At 38.8% G+C, this 19,412-nt stretch overlaps 1 long non-coding RNA gene across 1 annotated transcript in view; it reads left to right on the top strand.

Annotated features, from left to right (window-relative positions):
• Positions 1-2,460: 2,460 nt before the first annotated feature.
• The window catches only part of LOC127574626 (uncharacterized), a 101,804-nt gene continuing 84,852 nt past the window's right edge, over positions 2,461-19,412 (top strand). Inside the window, exons 1-2 of the long non-coding RNA XR_007956938.1 lie at positions 2,461-2,578; positions 8,953-9,056. This is a non-coding gene — a long non-coding RNA (uncharacterized LOC127574626). The remainder of the gene's footprint in view (positions 2,579-8,952; positions 9,057-19,412) is intronic.

The raw sequence follows: 19,412 nt of genomic DNA, 5'->3' as shown, positions 1-19,412 counted from the left end.
GAATGCGGAGCATGCCTTATGAAAGCAGGTGGAGGGAACTTGGCCTTTTCTCCTTGGAGAGAAGGAGGATGAGGGGGGACCTGATAGAGGTGTATAAGATGATGAGAGGCATTGATCGGGTAGATAAGTCAGAGGCTTTTCCCCAGGGCTGAATTGGTGGCCACAAAAGGACATAGGTTTAAGGTGCTGGGAGCAGATATAGAGGAGATGTCAGGGTAAGTTTTTTACTCAGAGAATGGTGAGTGCATGGAATGGGCTGCCGGCAACGGTGGTGGAGGCAGATACGATAGGGTCTTTCAAGAGACTGTTAGATAAGTACATGGTGCTGAGTAAGATAGAGGGCTATGGTAAGCCTAGTAATTTTCTAGGGTAGGGACATGTTCGGCACAGCTTTGTGGGCTGAAGGGCCTGAATTGTGCTGTGGTTTTTATGTTCTATGTTCTAAATTAAACTAATTGAAGGGATGGCATAATTGACATAGCTGCATTTGAGAGGACACCAGATAATTGATATAATTGATGGAGAAAGACATGGAAAATGTGCTAATTGGGTGAGAATAGGTGGGAGGAGGGCAGTTGACAACTATTATCATACACCAGCTGTCCATTTTTTTGCTGTTAAATTCTTTGGATGCCATCCTTGCCATTACTGTATTTTTACTCACACTGTTGGCGAGCCTCTGGAGCTCTTTTATATGGCCACAAAATGACATACTTCATGTTCATTAACAATGATGGTGCTTTGTTTGGTAACAGTGTCCGCTTAACATTTCTGATTTTTCTTGAATTGACTGAACTTCCCTGCTGCTGCTGGAAACTGAAGCTGCCTTTATCTCTTTCATTTAAATCATTAATCAATCTTTCCAACAGATTTTTCCAAAAAAATGTGTTCCTTGCTTAAATGCTCAGAAACAAACTGAAATAAGGACTGATGTCACAAAATATTAAAGCCCTGGTTTGGTTATTGCACTTGTTCTTGTCCTCAATTTAATTTATTCTTTTGCTTTTTTAAAATATAAAATTCATATTTGGCTTTTGCAGCCAATCAGGAACCAACTGAAGCAAAGATTTGAAAAATAAAATGCAATCTGTTAATCAAAGATTTGGGAAGTAGAACACATTATTATTAAAATGTTTTCAGAAAACTTAGTTTATTTGTTCACTTTTTATTTGGCAGAAATCTATTCTGAGTTTGTATTTTTATAAGATTTAATTCATTTCATTTTTTGATGTGGAGCTTCACTCCTTTAACAGTGAAATCTATTAAGCAGCAAAACTGAGATACATTTTGTTAAGTGTTACAATTCATTTCTTTTCAGTTTTATTTTTCCCCATCTGGTGAAATGACTGATTTCAGAGAAGCTTCACTGGCTTTTTTGCTTGATTAGTTATGATCTTGGACACAATCTCAAAAACAGTCTAGCAAAGGAATGAACCAGTTTATGTCTGATTGGAAATAAAGTGAACTAATTCGACAGTGTTGAAGGATTTTCTACTTTATCACAGTATATGTTTGGAATAAGATTTTTCATCGTATTTCTCATTCTTAATTCCTTAATTGGTCAAAAATTTTGAGTCAGTATGTAGCAACAGACCAATACATTGACCAGAATTTATCACAAATATAACAGGGAGTTCATGGTGTATCTTGTTATTAATCCATAAAATAGAACACTTTGTGGCAAGGAAGAGTTGCTGCACAACTTACTATTTGTGATAAATTACCACTAAACTGGCAAAAACTGAAGCACATGATCAGCCTCCCATGAGCCTCACTAAATCATTGCATCTGTGCTGTAATACTAAAATTCACCAGAGAAAGTTAGGCTGCCATTTCACGGTATGAGGACTGTGCTAATGGGGTCATTTATACATCCAATGGCCTTCCACTGTGAAACCAGTTATCGTTATCAATTAATGATAATTGTCCCACACACGCCAAATAAAGCAAGCGACTGGGATACAAATTAAACTATAGAAATGATAAAAGGAAGTGAATCCTTAATACAGAAGAGAATGCATTAGGGAATGTAACTAAGCGATAGAACTAAAAAACCCGAGAGCACAGAATGGAAACTGTTTTATTGGACATGAACGAAGCTGATGGAGAATAGGCAGATGATTAACTGACTGGCGAAATGGGAAATATCTGTGAACAGTGAGGAGGAACATCATCAAATTTGACTTTCTGTGCATTGCTGCAAAATATCTATGTTGGCAGCACCTGCTTTTGGTTCCTGGGTTTTAAGAAATAAAAAATACAATCTGAATCCTGGGCAAGAGGCTGTCCTTCTCTAATGCTTGTATCTCATATTTCATGGGCAATAAAGTAAATTACACAATCCTTTCATAGAAGTTGGTGATATTTTAATGAAGTTTGATATGTCACCAAAGATTCTTGCAAATTTCTACAGATGTACAGTGGACAGCATTCTGACTGGTTGCATCACTGCCTGGTATGGAGGCTCCAATGCACGGGGTCGGAAGAGGCTACAGAGGGTTGTAGACTCAGCCAGCTCCATTACGGCACAACCCTGCCCGCCATCGAGGACATCTTCAAGAGGCGGTGCCTCAAGAAGGTAGCATCCTTCATTAAATACCCTCACCATCCGGGACATGCCCTCTTTTTGTTACTACCATCGAGGAGGAGGTACAGGAGCCTTAAGACCCACACTCAGTAACTTAGGAACAGCTTCTTCCCCCCCTGCCTTCAGATTTCTGAATGGTCCATAAACCCATGAACACTACGTCGTTATCCCTTTTTTGACACTATTTATTTATTTATTTGTTTGTTTGTTTGTTTGTTTATGTCTTATTATGAAAGACTTAGAATTTTTTTTAGTAATTTTATGTCTTTGCACCATACTGCTGCTGTAAAACAATAAATTTCACGACATATAAGTCAATGATAATAAATCTGATTCTGATTTATTTACTAAATCAAATGCCCAAGCTTCCCCCTTTTGTTGCCCATTTAAGCAGGTAACTTCCATTGATTAAGGAGACAAGACTATTGGTGCCATCATTCAGGACTTGGATGCCACTTGGATCATTTCATCAATTACATCCTTTTTGTTTCTTAGAATTAATATGGTAATAATGGGCATAAATTAACGGAGATTATCTTAAAGAATCGAGAACAAAGAAAAGCACGAGAGCAATACCAGAATACCAGAACTTCTATCAATAGGAAAATGTAAATTTCACCTCATTTAATCATCATTTCTGCACTTTGGGCACAGCATGTTTAGGAATCAGCAAACTCTTTCAAATTGAAAGGTGACATTTAGCAACAAAATGCATTAAGATGCATGAAATGTTTGAAATTTAAATTTTATTTACAACATGGTAACAGACCCTTCCGGCCCAACAAGTCTGCGCCGCCCATTTTAAACCCAAATTAACCTACCCGTACGTCTTTGCAATGTGGGAGGAAACCAGAGCATGCGGAGGAAACCCACACAGACACGGGAGAACGTACAAACTCCCTACAGACAGCGACGGGAATCGAACCCCGATCGCTGGCGCTGTAATAGCGTCGCACTAACCGCTACACTACCATGCCTCCCTAAAAGGGACAAATCTCAAAGAAGATATTTTAAAAATAAAAAAATCACTCAAAATATGTAATGTAGTTTCACATTATGATGTTGTTTCCAGCTACACCTGCAAAGCTGTTTGCAAAGTGAAGCGGCCACCCAAACATCACGACTGGCGGTCACAAGCATTTGAAAAAGGGACAGGGATGTGTGGAAGAGGCTGACAGAGACTGGTCTTTCTTCACTCTTGTTTCTTATTGCTTGCAGTCTCTTTGGCTATTTTTCTTCATCTTGCTATAACTGAGATCTTGCCTCATTCAGTAAGTCACTTTATTGTGCACTGACATTTTCAGTCGGATACGATAGAGGGTTGATTGCTTGACAGTTTGTCTCCTCTCTCCTGACATAATGCTTTAGCTGCTTAGCAGGTGAGGAAGTCTGTGATACCACTTCATTAAGTCAGAATCTCAGTTTGTCCTTGTTGGTCAGTTGAGGGTTTCTTTGATCTTATTTGATGTAAAGCCATTAGATTTTGTGTGGGACATGGAATCATTGTTAAGGGAACCAATAGCCTTCTCAGCCAGATTGTGTATCATCGTACGCCCACCTCTCATAGACCTAATCTATCGACATACCATAACATGCCCACAGGGTTCAGTGGTTCTATGAATATGGCTTTGTCAAGCTGTCACCTGACAAACCAGTGTGAAAATTCTCTCAAGAGCTTAGATGTTAATCAAGGAAGTTCTACAAAGTAGACTGGGTTGAAACTGTTTACGTCTTGTCCAAATACAATTCCTGGATTGCTACTGTTTGGTTTCCCTACTACGTATCTTACTTTGCATAGAATTAAAAAAAAATAACGATTTACCTGCTCGACTACTTTTACATCCAGGACATGAGTCTGAGATTGGAGTCACTTGACCAGGAGGGTAGTTTCCCCTCACTGAAGAGCATGGTGAATCAACTGGGCTTTTACAACAATACAGGAGCATTTGGGGTCACAGAATCAGCCTATAAGTGGTTACATTTGATCTGAGTATCTTTACTATTATCATCACATGGTTATGCTGAATATATTTTTATATCTTTGGTTAATCCATAGTTATTCACCATTGGTTGCGGCAGAAATAGATAAGAGTTGCACATAAATTACAGACTCGAATCTGAAAGAGAATAATACTGAGAGTGCTTAGCATTTTAATTTGGGAAATCAGGTATTTCTTGATTTAAGATCATTTGATCTCTGAATTTTTGTTATATACCATTGATTCTTTGGGGTATATGTCTTTGATTTACAAATCTACTTTTTGCTCCAATGAATAATGCACCACTTTCTGCTCATAGGAATACACTGATCCAAAATATCCATAATGCGTTAATCCCAGCCTTTTGGATTTACAAACTGAGGAAAGGCTATACAAACATATGCAGTTAAACAGGGAAATTCAAGAACTTCTGTCAGTTATTCTTTGCTCCTCCATGGTGAGGTGTTGCTGCCTTCTCCAGTCAATGCTGCAGGAATCAATGACTATTTGATATATTGATCAACTATGTAGGCTAGCAAAATCCTTGAAAATTTTATGCCTTTTTGAATATCTAATTGAAATTTTAGAAGCACACTATGCTTAAATTACTGTCTAACAACCTGGCATGAGCATTTTAATTTTCTAACTGCAGAGACCAATTCTATTAGATAATTCTAAATAAAAATAACTAAGATGTTTTGTTCATGTAAAGCTTGATGATGACATTTAAGAATCTGTCTTAATCTCATGTGTATGTCCCAATCTTCAGAACACTATCTTGTAAATAATTGCAAGGCTATTTAAACACTAGAGCTTTCTCCCCCACAGTTTGCTGCCAGTTTGAATTCACCAATGCGGTTGGTTGCTTCATAACATCATAGAAATCCCCTGGAGTTGGTGCAAAGTTGAAATTAATAAATCAGATCATGTTTAACCCAGTCTGCAATCTGCACTCATCACCTTTGCTTTCTCCATGGTCGTACTTACCAGATTTGCGGCTCTAGGCTTCCCTCAGGCTGTAGATCTGGCTGCTAAGACCATCCCATGAAGGAGAGTGGGCTGTAAGTGACTACTAGGCTTCAGGTGGCAAATCCTGAGGCCCCATCCCAGAAAGCCCTGATGGGGTTTTGACAGCTTGTTGGTGCCAAAGGCCTCAGAGCTGTTTTGAAATCCCTCTGGTATATCAGAAACATTTTAACACAGTTCAATTTGATGTAAGTAATTTAAAAATTGGACATTAAAATACACTTTATAATATGTTAAAATCCTCTGAAAATTAACTAAATACAAAAGTAAAGAAAGAAACTAACAAAGCCATGTCTAGCTAAAGCTAAAGGAGCAGATGGTTGGTGTATCCAAACCCTGCACATGTGCTCTTCCCCAAACTCATCTCTGATGCTCTCACAGCAACGCACAGGCACAGAAGTCAGAAGTGAGCTGACTTATGAAGAGGAATTAGCTGCCAGTTCTCAATGGGAACCACCAGCTCAACATCAGAAGAGGAAATCCACACGATACATCCTTCTGGACTGTTTCTTTGAAGTCACTGGCATGTGCTGTTGCATATCCACAAAATCTCCAAATGCTGCAGTCAATTAATTTTTTTTATATGCTTAAAGAGAAACATGGCACCAATCTGAACACAATAATGGTCCCAGACGTGGGCCAGTTAGTGAGAGAGATGTCCCAACTTGGCATAATATGTTTTGTTAAGACCGAGTGAGGGAAGGTAATGTTGCAAATACACTGTAAGAGCTCCCAGGGAATGGTACCAGTGTGACGTTTTTAATCATTTGCGAAGGAGGATGGAGTCTTTGATTAACAAAGGTATTGACTGCAGCTAAGCAGATATTGACCTAAAGTGTCAATCTACACTAAATATTTTGCTGGCCATGATGGCCGATAACATGAAAATTCAAGTCTGTTCTTGTATTCCTTTGTGTCTAGGCTCTGAAGTAGTGCTGGAACATGGAAGCAAGAGTGTTATTTGTGAATCAAAATGACAGCCTCATATTATTGGCTCTGAAAGACTATTGTTCGTTCCATCAAATACCAATAATTTTATCAAAGAGGTGGTTGTTTACTTCGTATTGCTATGGGTTGATAAAGGTCTTCATGCTGTCATATGTCACAGAAATACTGTTTCTTTTGTTTGTTTCTTTTTTTTTGCAATTATTACTGTACAGAATTTTAATATACAGAGAATTTTAATATAGTTAACAGCACATGTAACATTAATTTAAGTGTGGCAACTAAACAAAAATGGTCACTGTTAGGGGCGGATTATACTTCACCAGCTGTAAAGTAAAACTCACTTTGTGTTTTGCATCAAGGTTTGCTGTTGTAACCTTTTCATAAAAAATCCTTCCCAAGTACAAAATCTCAGTTTGCATACTGAAACTGGTAGTATTTAAATCTCCTAATGAATTATAAAGTATTTGATAAACTTATTTTCAGTGGAGAAGAGGAAGAGACAATGAAACAGCCATTGTTTTTCAAAGGAGCCACAATCAAGCAATAACAATATGCTATGATACAATTTACCAAAAAGAATTGCTCTCAAAAGAAGCTTCAATAGCGATTACATGCATGTAAATTGTTTTTTTTGGAGTCTTCAGAATTTCCAGTGGAATTCAGCTTTGATTCGACCCAATGATGTGCCTTAAGAGGGTAATGTTTCTGACCCAGTCATTCAGCACTGATGACCATACACATACAGCCCTTAATTATATCTGACAGTAAATATATGACCTCACCAAATCATTTATCTCCCCAAAGCTTATGGAATGATCTGGTGGGAGTCAGAATGATTCATGTCTGAACACTGCAGCTGCTCTACCAGAGCTCAACTAATAAAGTGCCATGAATGCAAGGGAACAGGTTTCCATTAGCAATTTAAGCAGGCGAATGGGATCAAAGTAGGGCCAAATTATGCCATTGTTACCAATTACAGGCTTTTGGTTGTGTTTATAAATTTATTAAATACTTAACACAGAAGCTGCTGAGGGAAGAATAAAAATATTACTTTCTCTCAAGTATAACCAGTGCTAAAGATTAAATGCAGCATACTGAAAGCCCAAGATAAAATATTAAACCATATTGCTAGCTGATACTTTGGAGCTAAAAAAATCCTCTTGTCTAATCCATGTAAGTGCCTGATTATTTTTTAATATATGAAAGTAGTTTGTTTAGATTGAATAAGATTGTGTAAATGATATAGAGATGCTTAATTTGAATGAAGAAATATAACATTTTGATTGTAAGTTTCAGTTAATTTCCAAATTAATTGTGCATAAATATAACTATAAAAGTGCAATCTGAAGATCAATTAGATTTAGTTTATTACACTTCTGTGACTTTAATATCAGATTGAGTAGATTAAAAGCTGATGTATATATATGGTGTTCAATTGATATATATGGCATTTTCCACTGTAAAATCTAATACTCAGTTTTGGCATTGAACTCGCTGGCTATTCCCATGGTGCTTTTATAGACATGCAGAGAATAGTCATTATAGGAGATGGCTGAAATCCATAGAGAGGGTGTGGAGAGAAGTTATCATGTGGGATGCTCAGAACCCCATATTTCTGTGTCCATGTTTGAGCACATTTGCCTTTGAATCAAACAGTTTTTCAGTTTTTGTCCTTCTTCAGAAACCAGAGACTTGAGCACCAAATTGCCAACTTTCTATGCAGTACTGAGGGAATGCAGTACTGTCAGAAGTGGTGTCCTTCAGATAAAAGTTCCCACCTAATGACTGTGGTAGACACAAAAAAATCCCAGAAGAGTGATTAGCACCATCTCAATGATGAGGTGAATTAACCCTGATGTTAATATTTATCTGTTCATCAACATAACGTAACATTAACCAGTCATTACCACATTGCAGGATCACAGAAACTGGCTGGCAGGGAGTCATACAACAATGAATGCACTGTGAAAATTCTTTGACTGTAAATATTTTGGGACATCCTGAGATCCAGAAAGATGCTATATAACTGCAAGGCTTTTTTGCATGAATAAACAGATTTGCAAGGTAATATTGTGAATAATGTTAAGCTGAAGGCAGGAATTGTAGGATCAGGAAAAGCACTTGCAAAATAGAGTTCTGAAAGTTAAGCACTCATGAAAGCAGAAGGTAACAAGGTCTGATGTAGACAAATGCAATGTTGAAAAAAAGAATAGGGGGGCATAGTTACCCTACGGGTTTGATACAACTTGGCAAGGGGGGAGGTGACTCATTGCTCACCCCATTCAAACATTGTGGAATGTACGAACCAAAACTGCATTAGGGTACTAGTGGTACTGCATATTTATAGAACTCTCACTCATCCTGTGCAATTCTCATGTGTTATTTTGTTCTGTTCTAATCCTCTCTGTTAAGGAGCTAACTTGCCAGTAGTCTCTAGTTCTGACAGAGAGCCACACCGAGAAACCTGTTCAGATGATATTTCCTTCTGGACTCAATATTGAATTCTACAAGTTCAGGTAAGTCGATTTCTCAGTCTGTATCAGTCATCCATCTGTAATATTAGCTCAGCTTTTTTTTTCCCCTGGAGGACATGCCCAGTCTGAACTGCTGAGCTTGTCCTGCTCTGTATCTTGCCTTCATACTTTTGTCTAGGTTCTTTTGTCTATGTTCTCACCCTCTAACTGCTCACATTCACTCATTGACCAGGTAAACTTGTTTACCGCTTATCCCCATGGTCACTCCAGTTTCACCACCCCCCAACCCCCTCATTCCCACACCTTCCCTGAAACTTTACAAACTTCTCATTTTCAGTTCTGACAAAGGATCTCTGACCTGAAACACTTGCTCTGTTTCTTTCTCCACAGATGCGGCCTGACCTGCTGAGTATTTCCAGCATTTTCTGCTTTCGTTTCAGATTTCCAGCATTGGATTTTCATTTTCCTGTTAATCTCTTGCATTCTTTGTTTCTCGTGGCCAAGTCTGGGCAGAACATGGCTAGAATAGCACGGACAGTCCTGGTTTTGTCATGTGAATTCAGGAAATTGTACCCTCAAGAAACTGTCTTTTTGGTTTAATGTAAAGTAAGTGAACTGTCTTTGCCTTTCAGTGTGCAATACCTAGAGTCCAATGTTGCTGTCCACACCACACACCCTGGAGCATTAACCAAAAACAAAATTGCTGGAATCTGAAATAAAAGGCAAAAATGCTGGACGTATACCATAAACCAGTTGTGGCTTCACAAAAGGTGTTTCAACAGCTGCCTTGATCCTTTCCCCTTTTAATGAGCCTTTTAGTTCCTCTCTGTCCCTTCCCTGTTTCCTCTTTCCTCTCCTGCATTACTTCTACGACAAAACCTCCATCTCTGGTCAGCTCCATTCCATTATCCTGACCCATAGCTTGATTATTACAGCTCCATTCAGCTTGTCTTCACTGCTATTAGCATTGTACACTGTCACATCAGAAGATCATGGGCCTCTCTAATGGAAATAATCCCTTCCACAAATGCCCTAATTCCTCTGGTGCTAGGCTGAAGCAGCAGAGTGAGTATAAAGAGGATGCATACACTTAAGGTGAGGGGGTAAGTTCAGAACAGACGTGAGGGGTACGTTTTTTACTCAGAGAGTGGTGGATGCCTGGAACGCGTTGCCTGATAGGGTGGTGGAGGCAAATTCATTGGGGGCTTTTAAGAGGGACTTGGATGGGCACATGAATGAGAGGGAAATGGAGGGATAGGGGCATTCTGTAGGTACGAAGGATTAGCTATGTCGGCACAACATTGTGGGCTGAAGGGCCTGTTTTGTTCTGTACTGTTCTACGTTCTATGTTTTATGTTCTATGTCATGAAAAAGTGGAATAGGGGCTGATGATAGGTGTGGAGAAAGGGAGGCTGAGCTGGCTGAAAGAGCTGGGAAGCTCAAGACAGTTTGAATCCAGAAGCAAGCCTATTTTACTTTACTATACTGGATAATAATCAGTCATTCAAACTAACAAGGATGGGTGTAGCACTAGGAAAACTAAAACTGAGGTGCCAAACTTACGAAGCTGCAACACAAGACTATGTGCATGCTAGTCAGCAAACGCAGCTTGTAATGGACAGAGATAAATGATCCCACAACCAATGGATCAAATCAAAACTGTGCAGTCTTGCCGTATCTAGTTAACTATTAAACAGCAAGTGGTCTCACAGCAAGTGAGACTGGAGTTCTCATGCACCTTCTGTTGGTCATCCACACTTTCTCATCTGGCTTTGGATAGCTATACTCTCGAGTTGCGCAAGTAATCTGATCTCCATTTAGTGAGTCCTTCAAATCTGCAAAACTTCAATTAACAGCTAACAATCTTAGCTCCATTAAGAAAGGATCATAGTATCCTCTCTGCTCCTGGCTGCATCTAAAACAGTGGACTGTTTCACTTAGATGTGGGTTGCAGTGTGCTTCTAGGGTGAATGTTTAAGGGCTTTATGGTGCAATGTAATTGTCTCTCAATGTGACCACTGGGACACAAAAACCTCTCTACTTTTATCTGTTCTGATTTATCTGCCATATACAGCTCAGACTTCTTTCCTTTGTCTCCATTCTTTAGTGTTTGATATCCAATTGACTTGTTTGGATATCCAATGGCTGAGGAGCCTTTATTTCTCCCAATGTGTACCATCTCAATTAAGTCACACAGCTCACTAGCTCTCTGTGCATGTTAACATGTTATCTCAATTGGGAGGGATCCCCCGGTGATCAGTATTCTGATTTGTAAATAGCATCTACATTTCAGTTTCATTTACCAGCATTTCTGATGCCATGTCTCAGCATGGATCTCTCCTCCTCTCTTAGATAGTGGAGAACAGTCGGTAATTCAAACTAAAAAGAAAGGGAAACATTGTTAAATAAGATAAAAAAAATTGCTGTGTCAAGATAACATTTCCTGCTCAGCTTCCTTCTGTAGAGGCAGACAGACTCAGCATTGTCCGAACCAAACATTGTTGCAAAAGAAAGCAGTTATTAAGTTGAAATGATGTAGCCTTAAACAGCAATGATCATTAATATTACTTATGGCACTTATTGGCTTTAGAGAACCAATCGATGGTTGGACATACAGGGCCAGATGTTAGGCTTCTAAATTACGTACATACAAAAGCTGTTAAGGATACCTGATGATTTTTAGTTTCATGATGCAAATTATGCGGGAAGTTATTTATATTCAATGTAGATTGTTTCATGCTTCATTTTCCATGCCTTCTATCTATATTCTATTTTGGTAGTTTGTGTAAGTAAAAGTGTTGAAAGATAACGTAACATTGATAGAATTCCATTGTTAGTGTTCTCTTAAGATTAGTAAAGCAAAGCTTCTGTTGTCAGCACTGAGAGCTAAAATCTGAGCATGAACAATAAGATCATCTGAAGATCTAATAAGAGTGGATGGAAGTTGTTGGGAGATGGAAATGATTGCTGCATTATTGGAATCTATAAGTGCTTATTAATATCAAGTTTGGTCAAAAGAGTCAGAGGCATGCTTTTACAGACATTCAGGAATTGTAAAAGGGACTTGTTTCTTTATTTCATGGAGTTAGTTTGGAAGTATTGGACATGGTCTTGCCTCTGAGCCAGGTTGAAATCCCATTTGACCACAGAAACTGAAGTTGAAGATACCGAGGGATTTCTGCAGTGTTCTAGCACCGTCCTTTGGATAGGTGTTAAACTCACTGCACTGTCAGATCCCGAAGCACTGGTTTGAAGAGCTGAGTATAATTCTTGTGGTCCAGGCAATTAATTATTTGTTAATCAATATCATTAAAACAGGTTATCTCGTCTTCATCATATGACTGATTAGGGATTCTTGCTGTGCACAAATTGACTTCAGCATTTAGTTCTAGGCAATCATTGATATGTTCATTGAAGCATACAAGAGGATGGGCCTTGCGCTCGACAAAGTTCCTCGACCAACCTGTCCCCGCTTCTTCCTACTGCCCCTCGGCAATTGGTACAATTATACAGGGCCTTAGATCACATCTGGCGTATTGTGTGCAGATGGTCTCTTTATTAAAAACTAATATACTTAGCATAGGGGGAGCTCAATGAAAGTTTACCAGTCTGATTCCTGGGATGGCAGGACCACTGATGAAGAGAGATTAGGTTAACTAGGTTTGTATTCATTCGAGCTTAGAAGAATGAGAGGGGAGTCCATTTGAAACTTATAACATTCTCAAAGGTCGATGCAGACTGGATGCAAGGAGGATGTTTCTCCTGTCTGTGGCGGTCTTGAACCAAGGATCAGCTCTTCAGGTTATTTGGTAAAACATTTAGGACTGGGATGGGGTATAATTTCTATGCTCCAAGGGTGGTAAACATATGGAATCGGCCACACAGAGTGCTGTAGAGGCCAAGTTGCCCAATATGTTTAAGAAGAAGATAGATAAATTTCTGGACGCAAAAGATATGAAGGGTTATGAGGAGAGAGAGTGGGAATATGGTGTTGAGCGAGATGATCAGCCATGATTGCATTGAACAGTGGAACAAGCTTGAAGGGCTTAATGACCCACTTCTGCTCATATTTTATGTTAATGGCAGGTCCGAGGAAAATATAGAGCACTTTCCATATCTTGGGATCCACCTCTCAGTGGAGGCAGACATTGATGATAAAACCTTCAATGTGCCAGCAAAGCCTTTAGTTAATTGGAGAAGAGGTTATGTGAAGATCAAGACACAAAACCCAAGTAGCAACAGTGATTCCCGTCCTACTATCTGCTTCTGAGACATGGAATACCTTCAGCAGGCATCTCAAGGCAATAGAGAGATACCATCAATGATACCTCTGCAAAATCCTCCAAATTCACTGGAAGGATATGCAAGTCAATGTCAATGTCTTCTGCCTGGTCTGCATCCCAAGTAGTGAGACCCTAGTCATGCTCAGTGACACCAAGTTCATGAAACAGACACTGACACGCTTTTCTGAGTTCTATCACGAGAGGAGGTTACCAGGCAGACAAAACGGTTCAAGGATGTGCTCAAAGCCTTCTTGAAGAAGTGCAAAACCTCCACTGACTCCTGGGAAGCTCTGGCTCATGACTGCTCAAAGTAGAGAAGGAGAATTCAGGATGTTATTGAGAACATTGGGTCCATGCCAGGAGTACACAGAATCCCTGTTTAAATGGTGGAAGGAGCCCACCAACTCACAAACTACCACCTACCTGCTCTGTCAGGCACCTCCTGCACCATCTGTGGAAGAGTTCCCACATTGGCTTCACCAGCCAGCTCAGACCTCACAAAACTAGAGTAGAAGTAAGTCATCCTCAATCTCAAGGGACTGCCTAAGAAGAAAAAGACTATAACAGAGAGAATACTCAGAAATATTTGATTACCTGTAAATCACTGTGGGTTATCTGTGGTTGTAAAAGGAAACATGCAAATGCAATTTTCATTTTTTTGATAAGTACCAGTGCAAGTATTTGTGTACAAAGGAAGAGTTGCTGAGATTTTATTTTCGGTGTGCTGGACTCTGGTTTTGCTTTATCATTGTAGATCTTGAGCTTTATTATTTGCTCAAAATAATGCAAAGTCAATTTATTCCCGACCAAAGTAAAGAATCTTACAAAGGAACTGTGAAAAACTAATTTAATAATCTGACCTTTCAAGGATTTCCTATCTACGTCAATAGACTCCCATTGGCTGTAACTATCAGTCGATTTTGACGAAAGGTTATCCAAGTCAACATTAAGTCTGGAGACACAAGAGACTGTCGGTACTGGAATCTGGAGCAAAAAAACAAACTGCTGGAGGAATTCAGGGGACAAGCAGCATCTGTGGAGGCAAAGAGACAGTCAACGTTTCAGGTCAAGAACCAAAATGTTGACTATCCCATTGCCACCCCAGATACTGCATGACCTGCTGAGTTCCTCAAGCAGTTTGTGCTTTGTTCAACATTAAGTCTGCTTCTCCTTCCACTGGTGCCATTTGCCCTGCTGACTCTTAATTTTAGTTCAGATTTCAAGCATCTGCAACATCATATTTTTATTTTAATGTAGGAGAAATGAATTCGAATGATAAAATTATACAAAATACAACCAGCAGGGGGTGTGCAGAACGTGGAGCCAGCAGAGAAAAAACACAACACCCAATCTCCCTACCCACAATAATCATTAAGCATATTAAGGACTTTTGTATGTACCCATATGAGTCTAATATACATATATTTAATGTGCACCTTGAAAAACTCTCAAATTTAAATTCCTGTATGGTTTCTCGCTGACTGTGTGCATGGTGATTTTACTCTTAGTTATTGTAATGTCAGTAACGGCTAGTTATTAGCTGGTTAAATGTTTTGAAAATTGTTCCCTGTTGTTTTCCCCCAATTCAACTTGAATATATTATCTTTTAGATCGTCACAAACAAAAAAACTTGTTGGCCTGCCTTGAGTGATGAGTGCTGTATAATGTTCTCCTGTTCTTATTTCCAATGTTCCTACTTAGTCATAATTAATTATGTTATTTGCTCTTAACATGATGCCAGCTGAGTTATATTCAAAAACAATTATGCAGATAATGGAATAACTGACTCAGTATTACTTGAGCCTACATGTTATGATTTTGTTTGAATGCAGTTTAAATATAAATATAAATGTTTGCCTCCTGAAAAAAAAATAGCAACGAATTCTGGAGATTGAAATAAAGGAGCAAATTCAAGGAGCTTTATAACTATTCTGAACTGATGAAGACATTTTGGGAAAGATTATATCTTTACTTTTATTGTATTACAATCTTAAGTGCTTTGGATAAATGCATCCATTGTTACTTCTAAAGTATCTCATTGCCAGAGCTAATATCTAAAGGCACTATTTAAATTGCATTACCACAAAGCGAACGATGGTAGTAAATCAGTGAACAGCATTTTATAAAGATATGCAACCATAAAGAAGGAAAATGGCAAGATTACTCCAAGGTATTTCTATCTTTTTCCTGCAAACGCTATGATGTCTGATCCAAATACAGCTGTCAAAAGTAGCCTGAAGCACTGGGTAAATGAGCTAGAAATGCAAAGGTAAACATTTGTTTATACACCAGATCATACACTTAGTATAGGGCAGCATCTACTATAATATATAATTTCTTTTGTGCTGCTCAGAGCAATCATGATTGGGAGATAGATAAAAAAAAACAGAGGAGACCATTCAGCTTTTGCATGAGTTGCCTCTTTGTTAGACCTACCAAATTGTATCAACGTTCTCATTTTTCTTTCTAACCCCACTATTTTCTTTTTACTTTCAAGTACTTTTCCAATTCCCTTTTGAAAGCTGATATTTAATCAACTTCTGCTGCCCTTTGAGCAAGAGCATCCCTGATCACAACAACTTGCTGTGTAAACCAATGGGCCAGATCTTGCCGGCAAATGCCAACAGTTCTGAAGGGAACTGTCGGCATTTACCTGTTTAAATGGCAGCAAGTCCCTGACTTCAATACATGCGTTGTCAAAGGGGTAAGCCCCAAACTTACTGGACAGCAAATGGTGTTGCATTTGCTAAAATGCTTCATCTTTGAATTTCACAGTCCCAGTAACAGAGTCTATTATTCTGAGCTGCTAAGGTTAGATCTGGCACAGGATGAGAGACCACATCGATTTAATTGGGTCTTGTGGGGTTGCAGCTATGAGACAAAGGGGAAGGTGAGTTTGTTCTTAAGACTTCTTTAGTTTGAGTTCAATGTTTTTAATTATTTATATGTTTTTGATGATTTTAGAAAATGACTTTTGTTTCTTTATCTTTTGTTTCTTTATGTAAATCTTAATTTTACAAAAATATTTAGTTAATATTTTATGGTTTTCAAAGGTCTCTGAATACCAAATACATTTAAAAATCCATTAAAAATCCTTCACAGCTTTGACAGCTGGCAACATTAGAGGCGGGCTTTGCTGGGTGTCAGGTGCCTGATTTCTGTCCTATTTCCAACAATTATCTATAGTTCATCCCAACTCGATCAGATGAACTTTCAACTCCCGTCAACTTTTTAGGCAACTCGTCTTAATCCAATGTTGTCCTGTCTCCTTGTCCTTTACAATATCAACATCCTTTCTCTGGTGAAGACAGATGTAAATGCTTGTTTCAGATCTGATTTGGGGGCAAGGCTTCTTTGGTGTGTTGGTAGACGTCCTGTTACCACTGGAGTAAGTGATCTTCAGGCCTGTGAAATTGGCATCTGAACCAGGACTAGGTATGGAGAGTCTGTGGGCCCTGATTCTGGGTAGTGGGCTCAGACCAACAAGACTCAGCTCATCATTTCCTTATGTTACCATTGACTCCCTTGCCAATTTAATTAGATCAAGATCGTTTGGTCACTGACCCTATTACTAGTGGATATAATTTCTGTTTTTTAACTCTATCATATTGAACACCTCTATCAAATATCTTCTTAACAAGAGGAAAAGCCTCCAGTTCAGTGTAATTGAAATTCCTCATCCTTCATATCATTCTGATAGATCTCTTCTTTCAGCCCATTTTGTATTCACACAGCCACTATCCCTTTAATCCGTAAGTTTTAATTTTGGTAACAAGCCTATTGCATGCAAAGGCCTTTTGAATATCAACAAGTAGAACACCCATATCAATCTGTTGCACTACCTCCAAGAACGCAATCAAAATAGTCAATAATGATTTGTTTTTAATCGAGTCATGATAATATTTATTTGTTTGCCCATTTTTTTCCCAGTAACAAAATAATTTTGTACTGGACTTGCTCCTCTCAGAGTTACTCCATCATGACTTTATGCTGACTGGTACATTGTTGCTCTACTTATCTCTGTTTACAACAATGAGAATGATGTAAAATCTGCAGTCCTCCAGTCCTTTGTCACTAGCCCACTATTTGAGAAGTTGGAGATTATGGCAAAAACTGTAAGATTTCTACCCTATTTCCATCAATAATCTAAAATTCACCCCAGCTTGATCAGATGACCTTTTGACTCCTCCCTACTTTTTAGGTACCTCATCTTTATCTATCTCCTTGTCCTTTACAATATCATCATCCTTTCTCCAGTGAGAGTGGATGTAAGTGCTTATTTAGCACCTCAGCAAAGTGCTGTGTCTTGACAAAAAGACCTTTTTGGTTCCTAATCCCCAAGCCTCCTTTCCTTTGCTCTTTCACTTTTATGGAATGTAACTATAAAGGAGTTGATTTTTGCCTACCCACACGTCAGGATAAATGCATTTCCGATTAGTTGCTATTGGCAGTCAACGTCTTTTGTTCTTTCTTGATTAGTGGCAGAACTACTTTTGAGCTAATTTCAATGACAATCGATATTTTATAAATCCGCCATTCTGTTCCAAGTGCCAGTTTGAAGCCTAAATTCCAATCTACAGTCGAACATTTGCCTACATTCGGACAGAGACTATACTACAATTGTAATTTAATTGGCTGGGAAGCACTTGGGGACGTCCTGAGGACAGAAATGGTGCCATAGAGATGCATGTTTTATTTTGACCTGTTTATCCTCATTCATATCAGTTATCATAAAAATAAACAAAAAGAAAAAAAAATCATTCAGACACTTAAAGTATAATCTTGGAATCTCCAAACAAAACAGTACCTAATATTTTTGTGTCCAATTTGCCTGTTGTTAAAAATAATAAGTTACTGCTTGGGTATGACATAGCCTCAATCAATGCACTGTGACACATTTGATTGTGATCTCTATGCCAGATATTGTCTAGAAGGTGTCCATTAAAGTGATTTAAGTACTTAATATGATTAACTGATCCAGAGGCTACATTAATGCATTCGTCAGATGGAATATTTTTTTCTTAAGAGCTTAATGGTAGCACATTAGCAGTATAAAGGATGAACAAATGAATAGTTTTGAAAAATAGGAAGCAGTGTGCTGCAATTAGAGGTATTTGATCCAAAAATATATCTTAAAAGCCTTACTTTCAGATGGATTCACAGCATGAAAAAGAATCCTTCTGTGGTAATCTAATTTAATCAGGCAATGCTTCCTGCCCTCTTGTGAAACTAGCTGCAAGGTCTCATCTATTTGCTCAAGTTAGCTCATTCTTAAGATCGATGCGTATTCATAGAATCATAACATGGTGACAACACAGAAGAAAGCTGTTTAACCCTTCAGTTTCATGCTGTCTCATTGCAAGTGTAGTCTAGTCCACACTTCCATCCTTTCTTGTGGCCCTGAAATTCAGAAAGGGCAGGCACGGTAGTGTAGCGGTTAGCATAACGCTTTACAGCTCCAGTGACCCGGGTTCAAATCCAGCCACTGTCTGTAAGGAGTTTGTACGTTCTTCCCGTGTCTGCGTGGGTTTCCTCCGGCTGCTCCGGTTTCCTCCCACATTCCAAAAAGATGTACGGGTTAGGAAGTTGTGGGCATGCTATGTTGGTGCCGGAAGCATGGCGACACTTGCGGGCTGCTCCCAGAATACTATGCAAGAAGATGTATTTCACTGTGTGTTTCGATGTACATGTGACTAATAAAGATATCTTATAAATACAAATCTACAATTTAACAGTAGAATTACCATAATAATGGCCTGAAATGTACTTAACTTTTGTCCCAGGTGGTTAAGAACCACCAGGAAGATGCTCTTCTCCTCCACTTTGCAATGTGGGAGAGACAAACTGGAGGCCACGTGTTGGCTCATCGTACCTGCAGCTCTCTGCTGGACTCAGCACTGAGTCCACCAGGTGAAGTTCAGTCATGCTGAGCTGATGACCAAGCGCACTTTGCATCTGGCCCCTCCTATTTACACCATCCATGGCTGGCATAAGTAGTGTGACTCCACTCACTTGAAAGGGACATCCCACCAAGGTTGAATGGGCAAATGGTTTATTTTCTTTTCTTTATTTTACTTCCTCTTAGTGGTCTTCATTAATCGATCTTACATGGGTT

The sequence above is a fragment of the Pristis pectinata genome, chromosome 1 (genome assembly GCF_009764475.1).
Source record: "Pristis pectinata isolate sPriPec2 chromosome 1, sPriPec2.1.pri, whole genome shotgun sequence".
Taxonomy (NCBI): domain Eukaryota; kingdom Metazoa; phylum Chordata; class Chondrichthyes; order Rhinopristiformes; family Pristidae; genus Pristis; species Pristis pectinata.
This window is presented reverse-complemented; position numbering and strand designations above follow the sequence as displayed.